This window comes from Andrographis paniculata, unplaced genomic scaffold (genome assembly GCF_009805555.1).
Source record: "Andrographis paniculata isolate CXL003 unplaced genomic scaffold, ASM980555v1 Contig83END, whole genome shotgun sequence".
Classification (NCBI taxonomy): domain Eukaryota; kingdom Viridiplantae; phylum Streptophyta; class Magnoliopsida; order Lamiales; family Acanthaceae; genus Andrographis; species Andrographis paniculata.
Window position 1 is genome coordinate 2589410 of NW_026137621.1, and position 18413 is coordinate 2607822.

General features: G+C 33.0%; 1 pseudogene; it reads left to right on the forward strand.

Annotated features, from left to right (window-relative positions):
- The first annotated feature begins 1009 nt into the window (after nt 1-1009).
- LOC127241697 (uncharacterized) lies at nt 1010-16494 on the forward strand (annotated as a pseudogene).
- Nucleotides 16495-18413: the final 1919 nt, after the last annotated feature.

The following is an 18413-nucleotide window of genomic DNA, read 5'->3' on the forward strand; positions in this document are numbered from 1 at the left end:
AAAATAATTGCAAAATATATATATAATTTATTGGGATCCAATATATATGTGTTCTTTAATTCATAATTATATATATATAAAAAAATCGTGTCCAATAGAATTGTAAATACACTATTTTTTCAGTCATATGAAAATATACTATTTAAATAAAATATTAAATTAACATTTCAATAATAATCTTATTTTATCCGTAATTATATGTTTTATTTTGATTTTAATACAAAACCATTAAACCTAATCTACTAGAATTCTACTAATCTCCCCTCTATCTATATATATATATATATTGTTCATTTCAACCTACAAATTCAATTAGAAATGATTGACAATGGCATCAAGTTACTACTCCCATTTTGTTCTCATCGACCGAATTCCTAACCACATTGCAGAGATCATATTAGAGAAATTATGGGCAGTGGACCGAGTTCGCCTGAGAACAGTTTCAAAGGCATGGAATACTACCCTGCGCCAGTTACGCGGCGCACGGCCGGCATCGGAGCTGCCATGGAAGATCCTGTCCAAAAGCTTCGATCAAGAAACCAATCCCAAGAAAATTAAACTTCTAAGCCCAAGCAACCAAGAATTCACTTTCGAGTATCCCAACAATGGCCAATGCTGCTGCGGATCTTCCGGGGGATGGCTGTTCATCGGCGGCGCCGACGATAGCGTCGCGGAAATTGGGAAGATTCTGCTATGGAATTCGCTGTCCGGAGAAATTAAGAATCTTCCTCCCCTGTCGTCATTGCAAGTTTTTGAGAACTTCGTCGATGCCAGATTAGGGTTAGAGTACAATTTCTTATCTTTACGAGAGTTCATGTCTTCTCCACCAATTTCGGCGAGCTCGCGGTGGCGATGATTGTCGGTTTTCTATTCTCGGTTAGGCAGGCGGCTGATTGTCTACTGTAAAGATACGTAAAATTTAAATGATTTCAACGGAGTTATCGGATATGGCTGCTGCACTGTTAGTCTAATAAACGGCGGCGGCGAGGTGAAGGCGGAGATTGTGACCATGGTGCTCGGAGGAGCAAGTACTTGGCTATTTCAACGCCCTCCTCCGCCCGGCTTATCTCTGCACAGAGGAGTTTTTAGAGATGATTTTTTGGTGGCGCCACTGTCACTGGCGGCATCTGGCGAGATACTGGTGGTGAGCGCTACGATGGATATTTACACAAGTAGAAGTCACCATTTTCCGTCGTACGTGTTGAAAGGCACATTATATAATGTTAGGACCAGATGTGAAGGTTATCAAATTGTGTTTTGCATGTTCGTACAAGCTTCAACAAATTCTGTAATAATTGAAAATTATGGTAAAATAATCCAAACAGAGTCCAAATTGTTCTAAGCTGTTCAATTACATGCCTTAGGATTCATTTATTCCCTATTCATTGATTGAGGTTAGAAGACTTGCCAGTAAATTACTGGTAGCAAGTGATAATGAGATTGAAGTGGGTGTGCTTGATGATCGATCATGAAAAGTAGATAACTCATTTTAATTTACAATGTGGACGGGATTGACAATGGCGTTATTGGTTAATTTATAGATGTAGACGAGCTTTCGAACCTGTTTTGTAGATGCTAATAAATTTTCCAACTGTAGGTATGCTTCAATCAGTTATTGTTCTGCTAAGATCTAGATCTTGCCCTTGCCAACAGAGAGTATCGATGTGCTCTTAAAGGCTGCTGCTGGCTACCTTGACTGTGCTGTGCTCTCTCCCATGTTCTCCCCCAGTCGCCTAATTAATGAACTTAGGTATCTTGTTTAGAGCTATATTGTATGATTCTACTAAGTCTAAGTTTATGGGATGATTTAGGTCCAAAATATAGAAACTAGTACGGAATAAAAAAGATTGTAGTTTCTCGTTTCAGGACATCCAATGAGAAGTTGAATACACTTTCAATAAAATAGTTATTTTTGTTTGTTTTTAATTGTTAAAATTACTAAAGTAACATGCTAATAAATGTAATTTACTACTATTAATTATTTTTAACTTATTTTAAAATTTTATGAATTATATTTGAAAATTTAAAATTATCTAATCTGATTGAAAATATATTTATTAAATTCTATAATAAATTAATTGTATTTTAGATTTTATTTTAATTGTAACTATATATATATATATAAATAAAAGTATGATTTAGCTTCAAATAAATTGTATTTACAATTTAGTTTAAAACTTTATAATTATTTTTAAATAACAAATTATCTAGTATAATTAAATTTTATATTTTTTAAATTTCATATATCTGTTTTAATTTTAGGCAAAATTCTCCTATGGTTAGCTCAATTTGCTAAAAATTTCTGGTCCGAAAATTCTAAAAAACCTACATGTGGTTTATAAAATTTCCATTTCTTTTAAATTGCACTTACGGTGTTAAATTTTTATATACATTGACCGTTATGATCCAGTCTAAATTAACTTTCTTCTTCCATGTATATCCCTAGTGTTCTTCCCTGCACTCTCTTCTTCTTCTCAATCCATTTTTCTTGTCTCTTCCATCTTTCCCTCATCTTCTTCTTTCTCTATCTACATAATTCTTCTTATTCGTTCCCCTTTCTCTCTATATATATATTTCTCTATTTGTCCGTGTATAATACACTCTGCAACTCACTAATTATTCCAATTGCATTGTACCAGGGTGTAAAAAAATAAAACTTTGAACACAAAAATAAAAAATAAAATCTGGATATAATCTAAATCGAAAAAACATGTTAGAAATTTTTTTGGGGAAAAATAATGAAATTGTTTTATTGATTAGTCTATATAGGCAATACAAAAATAAATTCAAATATAATAATCTAATAATAAGATCAAATTTAGATATAAATCTAAGCTTCCCCTCAAACTCAAGTGATATAACAGAAACCAATTTGAGTTTATAAGAAAGTTGAATATAGACGCAAAAATAAAAATAACAGTTGCTTGTCTGCTATTGCCGCCGCCGCTCTACCGTGTCAAAACCAGAAACAATGTTCTCAACTGAATTACAATTGACTCTCCACCGGAGTCAAAAGCAGTTGACTCTCTACCGGAGGCCGAAAACGACATTGACTCTCTATCGTAGCCGAAAACGACATGATTCTCCACCGTATCCGAAAATGAGATAACTCCACCAGAGCCGAAAATGACATGACTCAACCGGAGCCGAAAACGAGATAACTCTTCACCGGAGCCATAAATGATAGGACTCCACCGGAACCGAAAACAACATGACTCTCTTCTGTAGTCAAAAATGACGGGGTACTCTCCACAAGGTCGGAAATAACGGGACTCTCATTGCAATTAGAAACATGGTTCTGGAGAAACGAAGCAGACGGATCGCAGAATCGCAGACAGATCCGCAGACATGACTTCAATTGTAGACAAAATCAGGACTTAAGATAAAATCAAAATCAGAAAAATAAAGGGCTAGAAACTATAGAGAAAATTTCAAAATTGGGAGACCTTCAGGTACATCAGGTTGAATGTAACCGGAGAAATGCGGGTTGGTAGGCTATATCTACGGCACGAGAAAAGTATGCCGTTTTGTATTGCCTATATATAGGCCTAATCCTGTATGCATTTTCGAGATTATCATCTCGAGGGGGGAGTGTTGAATATTGTCCCGTATTGCTAAATATGTGGGAACTCCCCTGTTAAGTGGAGAGGCCATTCACCTTTATATAGTAGCGGGTTCCCACACATTTAGCAATGTGAGACAATATATAATATATTTTGAATAAGTTTCAATAGTTGGTGTCTTTTTTTTTTTTTTTTTTTTATGACGTGGGAACCCGCCGCCGCTACCCGAAAGTGCGCACTGGGTAAACCCCTGACCAAACCTAATACCCTGCAAACTAGGAATTGGTGTCTAATTTTTGCTTCGTACAATAGTGGCTATCCTAAATTCAGTACAATTTAATTTAATTTTTGCTTTATATCAATAGCTAATATGATATATTTTATTTTTTATTTTTAGAATTTTTATCTATGGCATTTTTTTCATGGACAAATTTTTAAGTATGGTAGAAATCGTAGTTTTAGAAAAAATAAAATTAATTAAACTAGCTTATGAGTCAGAGCTAAACTGTATGAACGAGAACTGCATCAGGAACCAGAACCAGAACCAGAATCTGGTTCCTTTTGTTTTGTTTTGTTTTTGTTTTTTTTTTTTTTTTTGTAAATTTATTTATTTATTATGTTTTTGTTGAACTGGAACCATGGAGATATCTGAGTTGAGGTCTGCTACAGAGTAGGCATTCATGTGCAACTGAATTGATGGATAATCTAATACAAGAAAGCAAGAGGGAGTAGGGGTTTATTAACTTCTATTGGACAATAATATGTAAAAGTACTCGCTGTCTAACAAAAAGGGATGCGTCGATGTTCTTATGAAAAAACAAAAGTCAATTATCTTAGATTATTGACTAATTTACTCGTGTGACACCTCTCACGAACCTGATGTCACCTTCTCAAGTTGGATGGATTTAAGGTAAGATAATTGATGACTATAAGAGATGCAGTATGGTTGCCTGGTTATCATCCTTTGCCCCATCGTTTCTGTAGATTGCCATGGATTATTTGTAGGTGCATCATCTTTTTCTTACTGAAAGTAAATCGATCTGAAGATGGGTTACTTACTGCCTTTGTCTTTTTGTAGGCACAAGATAACATTACGACCTTCCTTTGGCAAATGATTGGGGACAAAAGCATGGACTATCTGTTAAGTGGAAATATGTCCAAGTGAAGGATCCTTCTTCCAAGGAGCAATCGAAGCAGGATCTTCTCTGTCATGATAAGTAAGTCCTTTCCCCAAGTTAGAATTCACTCGGCATTAACTGAAATGAATTGCGAGCAGTGGTATTAGTTTTGTTTATAACTTCGTTGTGTGTTTTGTGTAGATTCACAGAAACAACACCAACATTTCCCGACTTTGCCTTGGCCCTGAAACCCGATGAATATCAGCTCCTCTTGTGGATGACTCTTGGAGTAACCAAGCAATAACGACCTCTGACAAGTCGAAGGAGTAATAATATTATCCCACCAGCAACGGCATATCATGATGGCTGGTGGTGTCGCTGGCGTTCCTGCAAAGGGAATGGCGTAAGGCTCGGGCCGTGGTAGTGTTGTGTTGTGTTTGTGCAATAAATTGTTGTGTGACTAATTAAGGCAAGGCTCACATTGCCATTGTCGTTTTGTTTGTTGTGAAATGTGCATTTTGGTGAAGGAAGTGTGTTTTCTTTGAATGAAAATGAAATTCAGTTATAAGTTAGTTGGATTGGAAACTGAATTATGAATTTGTTATAACGAAAGGGAATGTGAAGGAGGGAAAGTCTTCACTCACTCAATCCCGTGTGTATATATATATATATATATGTTTATTTAAATCTAGAAATTCAATTAGAAATGATTGACAATGGCATCAAGTTACTCCTCCGATATTCTTCTCATCGACGGAATTCCCAACCACATCGCCGAGATCATACTACAGAAATTATGGACAGTCCATCGAATTCGCGTGAGAACTGTTTCAAAGGCATGGTATGCTACTCTGCGCCAATTACCGCCGTCGGAGCCGCCATGGAAGATCCTGTCGAACAGCTTCGATCAAGAAACCAATCCCAAGAAAATTGAACTTTTAAGCCCAAGCAACAAAGAATACACTTTCGAGTATCCCAACAATGGGCAATGCTGCTGTGGATCTTCCCGGGGATGGCTGTTCATCGGCGGCGGCGGCAGCGATAGCATCGCGGATATTGGGAAGATTCTGCTATGGAATCCGCTGTCCAGAGAGATTAGGAATCTTCCTCCCCTGTCATTGGAATTTCTCCTGGACGTCAAAACCTGCTTAGAATTAGGGCTCAACTTCTTATCTTGTTACGTTACGAGAGTTCATGTCTTCTCCACCAATTCCGGCGAGCTTGCGGCGGCGATGATTTTCGGTTTTCAGGCCTCAGATGCCCCACGGAGGTTGATCATCTGCACGCCAGACGATCTGCAGTGGACGACCGTGGATATTAAGATCGGCTATTTGAACCCGATGGACGTCCTGTTTCATAGAGGCAAGCTGATATTCTTCTGTAATGATATGCGGAATTCAACTTCTGTTTCCAATGGAGTTATCAGACTTGGCCGCCACACTGTTAGCCTAATCAACGGCGGCGAGGTGGACATGGAGATTGTAACCACGGTGTCCGCACCTCAGGACGAAATTCCACCCCCTCTGCCTGGCTTCTCTCTGCACAGAGGAGTTTGTAGAGAGGACTTTTTGGTGGCGGCGGCGTCCGGCGAGATACTTCTGGTGAGCGCTACGGTGGATCGACACGCAAATATAAATGAGCATTCATGGTCGCACATGTGGACGAAAATAGGAGGTGTTGAGGTGCACCAGATTAATCTTCGCCACGGCAGCTTGCCTGAGAAGCTTAAGAGCATCGGGCGGCAGGCGGTGTTCGTTGGCGGAGGTTGCGACACGGTATCAACGTCAGTGAATGATATTGATAACGTCGAAGTTTCGAATGATTTCATATATTTCACGGACAACGGTTTTTGGGTGACTACGACCGCCGTTGGCGACGATGGTATCTTCCAGGTTGTCTACACGGTTCAGCAAGAAGGCAGATTCAATGTACAAAACGGTGTCGTTTTCTCAGATTTCGTATCGTATTTTCAGAGTAAGTCCAAGCTTCTTGGGTGGTTTATGCCCAAAATATAGAAACTAATACGAAAAAAGAGGAATTGTAGTTTCTCATTTTGAGACAATTAGAGTAAAAGTTGGATTTTGTGTTTGAATAAATTTCGAAAAAAATAGTTTTTTTTTTTAGTTTGAATATTATAAAATTAAAAACTTTTAATTGTTAAAATTAATTTTTAAAAATATGCTAACAAATGTAATTTACTATATATTATTAGAAGATTTAAAATTCTACATAGGGTGTGTTTGTTTGGGGGTTTGGATTTTGAATTGAGATTTGAATAGTAAAAATTTTGAATTTGAATAGTTGTATTATGTGATATAAATAGGTGTTGATGTGATGTTTTGAATGTAAAATTGATTTTTAGTATAATATAAAAAATAAAAAATTGGATGAATAGTTGAATCTAAATCCAATTCTCCAAATAAACACACCCTTAAAAAAAAAAGTAGAGATTTATGATTCTAATACTTCCTCCGTCCCATAATAAAGTATTTATTTTTCCATTTTAGTCCGTCTCATAACAAAGTATTTATTTTCTTTTTTAGTAACTGTATCATCTACCTAATCTTACAAATACTCTTATAACTTACAATATATTACACAAATGTCATTACCTTTATATCACACGTACTAATAAGGTTATTTTAGCAATTTCTACGTTATTCCTACTATATCTCAATATAATATTAATATTTCTAAAATTACGTACAAAAAGCAAATGAATATTTACTTATGGAACGGAGGGAGTACATCTTACTGATATAAAGGGATAATGATATATTATAATACTAACGGATAACTCGTGTTATGTAAGACAGTAGGAGTAATTATATAAAGTGGTACAGACTTTGATTTTATATTTTAAATAATAATTTTTTTATTTTGTTTTTTATAATCAAATTACTAAAATAAAAATAAATTTTTTAATATTGAAACTTTTTATAATTCTGTATGAATTATTCAAATATTCCTTCAAATCAAAAGAGTTAAAATTTGAAAGTAATTCACAAAATTAAAAAAAAAGAATATTATTCTCAAAACTAAATAAATTAGAAATATATATAATAAGAATTAAAAAGAATCAATCACTAGAAAATTAAAATTTATTTATCATTATTATACATAATAAAATAAATATAAATAAACAACTTAACAAAAAAAAAACTACTATACTTGTTTGCATATACAAAATAAATTATTTTGATGTTGTAGCAAAGCGAATTTTGGGGTTTCTTTTCCCCTTTTTTATATTTTTTTTTGTTTATTAGTTATTTTATTTATTTTTTATTTTTTAATTTTGTATAAATATAAACTTAATTGTAAATATAAAAATAGTTTAAAATAATGTATAAAATAGATTATTTGAAGAATATAGAATAAAAAATAGAGCGGTGGGTTAAAGTAAAATTGTGTAGCAACTAAATTTTTGAAGTTATAACTGCGGAAATGAATTGATGAATTGGAGATCACCTTATCCTCTTTCTTTTTTTCTCATTTTTTTTTCTTCTTTATACTTCACTTAATTTATTCATAGATAATAAAAAGTACAAAATTTTAAATTACAACAACTTTTATTTTAAAACTTACTATTATTTTTATTGTATGAATTTCTTCTACTATTCATTCCAATTAAAGTATTTGAAATTTGAATGTAATTTACAAATTAAAAAAATAAATATCACAATATATTGTCAAAACTAATTAATTAATAAAGATAAATATATTGTAACTATAAAAAAACACATGCATTCTATATAAATATTTTTTGCGTCAATTCTTTTGAGATTTTTCTTTCATCAATTTATAAATAAAAGAATTGATTAGTAAAAATGTAAATATATATATATATAACAATGAGAATAAGATAATTGTTTTAAAAAGAATAAGTTAGTTAATTTTCGCTAAACAAATTTAAAATTTTAAAAGTTAAACATAAATTTTCACTATACATATTGATGAAAAAATACAATTCACTTGTAATAATATAAGGAACGATAAAAAATGATGTGTAAATAAAATATAACAGAGATATGATATTTTTTACATAAAATATCCTTCCCCCCATTGCAAGAACATGGTGAACGATAATAAATTATGTGCACAAATAAAATATGAAGACATAAATCAATTTTTCACGTGAAAATCCATCAAGATATAGGAAAAAAAAATCACGTCCATACCAAAGTAGAAAATTCTCTACAATCAAATTAAGTGTAAGAAATTTTCAAATGTGCATATAATCACCACTCAATTAACCAATGAAAATCGTAATTTAAAAAAAAAATTAAGATTAAGAAAACAAACTTAAAAAATTTGTCACGCTAAATAAACTTTTGATCGAAGTACAGACATTCAATAAAAAAATCCCACTGTCGGATTGAATACACAAAAAATTACAAATACTTCGGGAAAATTTCAACTTGATCCAACAATTGACGAAGCAAAGATCGTTGTTTTTCAAAACCTGTAAAGTGTTGGGCGAAATTTGCATTCTTATTTTTATTGATATACATATATTGATATACAAAATCCTAATTTATCTATTTTTTGTTATTTATTATCCCAATAAATTTCAATTTTATTAAATTATAATTTGTTTAGCTTGTATTGTTGGATAAATATTTTTCAATGCTAAGAATGTAGAATTAAGTTAGTACTATAAAGAATAAATAAATAAATAATATTTTACTGTTTATATTATTAATTCTTTTAAGTAATTAAATAATATATATTGTATTGTGTTAATTAAAAATAAGAAGCCAAATATATTATATTTTCTATTTCAATGTATTAGAATCAATTTATTACTTCATCAATCCATTGACAATGTATACATATTAATACTTAAACATAAAAAAAAAAAAGGCAAAATTATTTTTATACTATTTTTAACTACTTATTAAAATTAAAATATTATTATTTTTAAACTCAACGTCGATATTTTACATATATTTTCAAATTGGACAGATGTATTAATATTTTTTTTATGTAATTGTGTAGTTCCCACATAAAAAAAAATATATATATATTTCAATTATTATTATTATTATTATAATCTCTTTGTTCTGCAATAGATGCTCTTTTTTTTTTATCCGTTGTATAAAATATGATCCTTTTTTTTGGTAAATTTATGAGTGAAAATTATTTTTGGTCCCATTGAAAATTTTTTTATCAATTTTTGTCTCATTCAAACTAAAGTTTATCAATTTTAGTTTCATATCCAACACGGCGTTTAAGGTTGTATTCATTACCCTACACTCAACATGATCGTGTTTCCGCTCGTGTTCATGCCCGTGTTGTCAACATAGCCATGTTCACGATCATATTTCGGCCCGTGTTCACATCTGTATTGTCAACATGGCCATGTTCACGGTCCTGTTTTGAATATGGCGATATTCTAGGTCATATTCGATATTATTTTTAATTTTTTATTCAAATTATTTGTTATATATATATTTATATTTTAACAAAAATATTTATAATAATTATTTAAAAATATAAAAATATTAAATTTTATTATTATAAAAAATAATTGCAAAATATATATATATATAATTTATTGGGATCCAATATATGTGTGCTTTAATTCATAATTATATAAATATATATATATATATATAATCGTGTCCACCCCATTAACAATATAATTGTTCGATATAATGTTGGTAAACAATAAATAAATAGAATTGTAAATACACTATTTTTTCAATCATATGAAATTATACTATCTAAATAAAATATTAAATTAACATTTCAATAATAGTCTTATTTTATCCGTAATTATATGTTTTATTTTTATTTTAATACAAAACAATTAAACCTAATCCTACTAGAATTCTACTAATCTCCCCTCTATATATATATATATATATATATATTGTTCATTTCAACCTACAAATTCAATTAGAAATGATTGACAATGGCATCAAGTTACTCCTCCGATATTCTTCTCATCGACGGAATTCCCAATCACGTCGCCGAGATCATACTACAGAAATTATGGACAGTCGATCGCATTCGCGTGAGAACTGTTTCGAAGGCATGGAACGCTACTCTGCGCCAATTACCGCCGTCGGAGCCGCCATGGAAGATCTTGTCGAAAAGCTTCGATCAAGAAAGCAATCCCAAGAAAATTAAACTTTTAAGCCCAAGCAAGAAAGAATACACTTTCGAGTATCCCAACAATGGGCAATGCTGCTGCGGATCTTCCCGGGGATGGCTGTTCATCGGCGGCGGCGGCGATACCGTGGCGGAAATTGGGAAGATTCTCCTATGGAATCCGCTGTCCGGAGAGATTAGAAATCTTCCTCCCCTGTCGTCATTGCAGTTTCTTGAGAACTTTATCGATGACTGCTTAGTGCTGGGGTTCAACTTCTTATCTTGTTACGTTACGAGAGTTCATGTCTTCTCCACGAATTCCGGCGAGCTCGCGGCGGCGATGATTTTCGGTTTTCAGTACCCAGGTTCCCACCGGAAGTTGATCATCTGCACGCCAGACGATCCGCAGTGGACGGTTGTGGATATGGAGATCGTCAATGAGAACCCGATGGAGGTCCTGTTTCATAGAGGCAAGCTGATCGTCTTCTGTAATGATCTGCGATATTCAACTACTGTTTCCAATGGAGTTATCGGACTTGGCTGCCGCACTGTTAGCCTAATCAACGGCGGCGAGGTGGACATGGAGATTGTAACCATAGTGTACCCAGGAGCACGTGAGAGGCGAATTCCACTCCCTCCGCCTGGCCTGTCTCTGCAGAGAGGAGTTTATAGAGAGGATTTTTTGGTGGCGCCGCTGTCACCGGCGGCGGCCGGCGAGATGCTGCTGGTGAGCGCTAGGGTGGATCGATACGCAAGCCTAAATGATCAATCATGGTCGTACGGGCGCCTGAAAGTCGGAGGTGTTGAGGTGCACCAGATCAATCTCCGCCGCGGCAGCTTGCCGGAGAAGCTTAGGAGCATGGGGCGGCAGGCGGTGTTTGTTGGCGGAGGTTGCGATGCGGTATCGACGTCAGTGAGTGGTATTGATAACTTTGAAGTTTCGAATGATTTCATAAATTTCACAGACAACGGTATTTTCGTGATTACGACCGGCGCCGTCGTCCGGGGTGTCTACACGGTTCAGCAAAGAGGAAGATTCAATATACAAAACGGTTTCCTTTTCAGAGATGTTGTATCGCATATTCCGAGTAAGTCCAAGCTTCTTGGGTGGTTTATGCCCAAAATATAGAAACTAATACAAAAAGAAAAGATTGTAGTTTCTCATTTTAGGTTCCATTTTGTGTTTGAAAAAACTTTCATAAAAATAGTTCTTTTGTGTGTGTGTTTTTAATTGTTTGAATATAATAAAAGTAAAAACTTTTAATTTTTAAAATTACTTAAAAAAATATGATAACAAATGTAATTTACTATATATTATTAGAAGATTTAAAATTCTAAAAAAAAAAAATAGATTTATATCCTCGTACATCTTACTATATATGGATAATGATATACTACCTCCGTTCAACGTCAATCTATTCATTTGTATTTGACGTCATTTTTTTTAATATTAAAAATGTTCTTTACATTTATTATAAGACATCAATAAAAGTATTTTTGTTATTTTTCCTTAATTTGTACTACGGTTTGATATTATAATTAATATTCAAATATTAACATGCAAAAAGTAAATGGTTAGATTGATGGTGGACAGAGGTAGTATTATAATACGAACGTATAACTCGTGTTATATACAAGTAATTATATAAAGTGATATTTACTTTGATTTTATATTTTAAATAATAATTTTATTATTATTATTTTTTATAATAAAGATTGATATGAAAATAGTGAAAGTTAAAATTATTTTTTATTGTCGCAACTGACAATTTTATCTTTTTAGCCCCATAATTGGATGCTATTTTAAAATAGTTCGGTAAATTATTTTTTTATTAAATTTAATCATCGATGTCTATGTGACATCTGCGTGGCATGCCGGCGGAGACATGTCAGCCAACTTAGTGCCACGTGATGTCTGTAGATAATTTTTATTTTATTTTTATTTTAATATATAAAAAATTTTAAAAAATAAATTCAAAATTAAAATTAAATTTATAGAAAATAAATTAAAATTAAAATTATAAAATTAAAAATAAAAATAAATAAAATAAAAACTATCCAATATCTTTCAAGTAGTGTCACATGATCTTTAATAATTTATATATTATATTTTTTATTATATATATTTTTAATTTTATATAAAAAATAAAATTATCCATGTATAAGCCATGTGTCGCTGACTTGGCGGACAAGTAGATATTTATACATATTCTTATATATTTTTTATTGTTTAATAATATTTTTATATAATATTATATTTTAAATTTTCAATATTAATCAATATAAATTTTACTAACTTGAAGATATAATTTACTATTTTTAAAAATAAAATTACTCTGAATAAATTAGTATATATTAACTAAAAATAATACCAAAAGAATCTTAGTATAATATAAGCCTATAACATAAATATATTATTAATACAATATAACTTAGGAATTATATTTAAGTATTTAATTATTATTTTTGTTCAAAGTAATCAGTTAATTGAAAAAGGGTAATAAATTTTGATAATTGTATTTTTTTTATTAAAGATAATGAGTATGATTATAGTAAAAACTGAAAAAACAATTATAAAAGTAACGAAGAAGAAGGTGACCGAAAGATGTCGTTAAAAATAAATATTCGCAATCTATATTAAATTAAAAATCAAAATAAATAATTGATCAATTTTTAAAAATTACAAACGGCTTGTTTTAAAAAATATATATTAAATAAATTGTTGATATATTAATTATTTATTTATTTATTTTAAAAACATTATTTAAGATAGTTTTATTTGTATAAAATTTGCATAGTAAATACATATTTACAACAAAATAAAAAAAAAATACACAATAAATAAAATACAAAATATCGTTTACGTTTTGAAAAATAGTCATGTTGAAACTAAAAACAATTAATTTTGATTCTAATATTAAAAATTCATCAAGTTTAGTTCTATTATAAATAATTTTACTTAATTTTAGTCTAGTTGTTAAAAAAATTAACGGAAGACACTAATGTGGATGTAACATATCTGGTTTGTCATCTGATCTGAACTTATGTTAAACATAGCCGTGTAGGTATAGTTAGTAGGATATTTTAAAAAAAAAAAAAACATATGGAATCCGTTGGAAGATAGGCCGCTCACCATAGACTCCCCTGGCGTCGACGACGACGGTTAGGCAGGTGACAGTGGCAGAGTCGGAAAAAAAATTTTGGGGAGCCGAAATTTTTTTATATAAATAATATATAATAATTTTAAGATTATATAATATAATGAAAATTTTTTAAAAATTACACATAAATTTTAAGTTTGTTTTATCTGATCTTTTTTCAAATATTTCTAAATGTTTAAAGTATTTGAACTAATTTTTTTGAGTTAAATATAAATAATAATAATATTTTTATTGCATATATAGGGGTGACCAATTTTTTAAAATTTAAAACTTATGCAAATACTACATAATGAAAATACAAAACTCAAATAATTAGGGGTCGAACAGCTTTCAGCCCCCTACGGCACAGTCCGGTGAAAGACACCGATCGGAGCAGGAAGGCAGCCGTGTGTTTGCGTGGATGATGGATTTTCAGTTGTCACTGTTCAAAATCCACTAAAAGTAAAGACAAATATGTAGTAAAAATTAAATAACTAAAAAAAAGTTTTTAATTTTTAGTTTTTATTTTGAAAATTTGTTAAAAGAAACTTTAAATTTATTGGAAGAAGAAGACATGACTATTGACTATAATGATGTGTTGTTTGCTTTATTTATTGATTTTTAATAAAAAATTTTAATACTTGTTGATTTTAAATAATACCCAAATAATTGATGTTATTTTTATTTTGAAAAATTTTTGAAATATGACATCTCAATAATTTTTCGACAATAAATATTTTTTGCTATTTTAATCAAAGCTTTGAATCAGCTGTGCCAAGCCAATCTCGACGCTCGCCGAGCCAAATGTAATTTCCGGGCAGCTTCTTCTCCCCGCGCCAAATGGTATCAACTCGAAATCCTGCCTTTTAAAATCAATGTCACTGTTCAAGAACCTCAACGGCTCAAATGCATCAGGATTAGTCTGGGATTTTGTACTCGCCAATGGCGATATCTTGCATGGATGTAATCTGTACACCTCTTTGATTACTGCCTTCATATAATGTAAATTGGGCAAATCACTTTCGGACACATACTTCTTCTTCCCGGCTGCGCTTCTTACCTCGATCGGCATGTGTTTCCCAAGTTTGTTTTCCCCCTTTTCTAATCACCACCTTTAGCTAATCTTACTTTCCTCTACTCTCTGCAAATATGCCTACTTCTGTTGTTTGATCCTGTGAAACAAATAATACTTATATGTTATGTAATTTGTCGATAAATATTATTATGTTATTATATGTTTAGTATGTGGATTGACGTGCATATGATTTTCACTCTCTCAATGACTTTTAATTTTTATATTTCATATGCATATCAATAGCTAATATATGATATATTTTGAAATCAATAATTAGAATCTGCAGCCGCTATCTGAAAGTGTACACTGAGCAAATCCCCGGCCGAACTTAATACCCTGCAAACCAGGTCCGACAGGCAAGTCACAAGGCAGGTGATATGATGTATTTTATTTTTGGTTTTTAGAACTTCTATCAATGGCATTATTTTCAAGTAAAAATTTGTAAGTATGATAGAAATCGTAGTTTACAAAAATAAAATTAATTAGACTAACTTATGAATCAGAGCGAACTGTATCAACCAGAACTACATCAGGAACCAAAACCAGAATTAGAATTGTACATATACATTTTGCTTGTGGTTCCTTTTTTTTTTTTTTTTTTTTTCTTTTAAGCGAAGGTATGCAGCTAAACTGAATACAGATCCGTTAAGGAAATCTCCTAATTATAACAATCCTTCTTATAGTTTGGCATGCATAAGTTTCGGTCTTACGCTTTCAAAATCTCCAACATAAGATCTTGATGTTTTCCTAGGCTGCGGCATACTACTATTACTATCACGGTCTAATTCTCGATGAGGGGAATACAGACAAGTCTCATGGAATGGCCATTGCTTCTTTGAAGAATATCTTAAAGAAAGCAAGAAAGCTTCTGAAACTTTCAATTCATCCATTCCTGTCTCACGGTAATCCTTATTTTGATGAAACATTATCGGCATTGTAAGTAGAGAATCTCTTTAAACTGTCACCACATTTTAGTTACATGGTTTTCGTACAATGGCTATATAACATTTAAATTGGAATCTGTATATCTTCCTTTGTGGCTGTGACTCATTACCTTTTGAACCTTATAGTCACTACCCTTTCCTTCTTCATCCTTTTGATTAGTATAATGTGCTGGGAGATGACTAATATCGTATGTTTTGAGCAGGAGCCCTCCGCTTTGGGGAACAATGAAGTATCTGTCTGAAAAAATTCCGAAGGATACTTCTTACAAGGTGCAATCGAAGCAGGATCTTCTCTCTCATGATAAGTAAGTCCGTTCCCCAAAGTAGAATTCACTCGGCTTTAACTTAAATGAAATGCGAGCAGTGGTAATAGTTTTGTTTATATGTTTGTTGTGTGTTTTGTGTAGAATCACGGAAACAACACCAACGCTGCCCGACTTTGCTTTGGCCCTGAAACACGATGAATATCAGCTCCCTCTTGTGGATGACTCTTGGAGTAACCAAGCAATAACGACCTCTTGTGGTGTCGCTCGCGTTCCTGCAAAGCGAATGGTGTGAGGCTCGGGCCGTGGTATGTTACTGTGTTGTGCAGTAAAATTGTTGTGTGACTAATAAAGGCAAGGTTCACATTGCCATTGTAAATTTGTTTGTTACGACATGTGCATTTTGGTGAAGGAAGTGTGTTTTCTTTGAATATAAATTAAATATATTTATAAGTTAGTTAGGTTGTGAACTGAATTGTTAATTTGTTATAGTGAAGGGGAAGGTGAAGGAGAAGGGGAAAGTCACTCACTAAAAAGTGATCATACATGAATGAATGTATTCTGCACCATCTTCATCTTTTGCTTGTGAGATCAATGTCATAATTTATTGGGATCCGAGCTATATATGTGTATATACATGCTTTAATTCATAATTATATATATATATATATATATAAATTTATAACGTGAGAATCCGGCTAGATAAATATCCTGTTGGATAATATAATAATTGTTTGATATAATGTTGGTGACAATAAATAGAGAGAATTGTAAATACACAATGCATAAAATATCATATACATATAATATTTAAATATAAAATCAAATTAACATTTCAATAATGGTCTAATTTTATCCCTAATTATATGTTTTATTTTTATTTTAAATACAAAACAATTAAACCTAATCCTACTATAATTCTACTAATCTCCCCTATATATATATATATATATATATATATGTTTATTTAAATCTAGAAATTCAATTAGAAATGATTGACAATGGCATCAAGTTACTCCTCCGATATTCTTCTCATCGACGGAATTCCCAATCACGTCGCCGAGATCATACTACAGAAATTATGGACAGTCGATCGCATTCGCGTGAGAACTGTTTCAAAGGCATGGAATGCTACTCTGCGCCAATTACCGCCGTCGGAGCCGCCATGGAAGATCGTGTCGAACAGCTTCGATCAAGAAAGCAATCCCAAGAAAATTAAACTTTTAAGCCCAAGCAAGAAAGAATACACTTTCGAGTATCCCAACAATGGGCAATGCTGCTGCGGATCTTCCCGGGGATGGCTGTTCATCGGCGGCGGCGGCCATAGCGTCGCGGAAATTGGGAAGATTCTGCTATGGAATCCGCTGTCCGGAGAGATTAGGAATCTTCCTCCCCTGTCATTGGAATTTCTCCTGGACGGTTTCAATGCCTGGTTAGAATTAGGGCTCAACTTCTTATCTTGTTACGTTACGAGAGTTCATGTCTTCTCCACCAATTCCGGCGAGCTCGCGGCGGCGATGATTTTCGGTTTTCAGGCCTCAAGTGCCCAACGGAGGTTGATCATCTGCACGCCAGACGATCCGCAGTGGACGACCGTGGATATGAAGATCGGCAATGTGGACGCGATGGACGTCCTGTTTCATAGAGGCAAGCTGATATTCTTCTGTAATGATCTGCGGTATTCAACTTCTGTTTCCAATGGACTTATCGGACTTGGCTGCCGCACTGTTAGCCTAATCAACGGCAGCAAGGTGGACATGGAGATTGTAACCATGGTGTACGCAGGGGCACGTGAGGACGAAATTCCACCCCCTCCTCCGCCTGGCTTCTCTCTGCACAGAGGAGTTTGTAGAGAGGACTTTTTGGTGGCGGCGGCGTCCGGCGAGATGCTTCTTGTGAGCGCTACGGTGGATCGACACGCAAATATAAATGATCAATCACTGTCGTACATGTGGTCGAAAATCGGAGGTGTTGAGGTGCACCAGATTAATCTCCGCCATGGCAGCTTGCCAGAGAAGCTTAGGAGCATCGGGCGGCAGGCGGTGTTCGTTGGCGGAGGTTGCGATGCGGTACTGATGTCAGTGAATGATATAGATAACGTTGAAGTGTCGAATGATTTCATATATTTCAGGGAGAACGGTGTTTTGTTGATTGCCACCAAGGACGGTGGCAATGTCATCGCCCAGGGTATCTACACGGTTAAGCAAAGAGGCA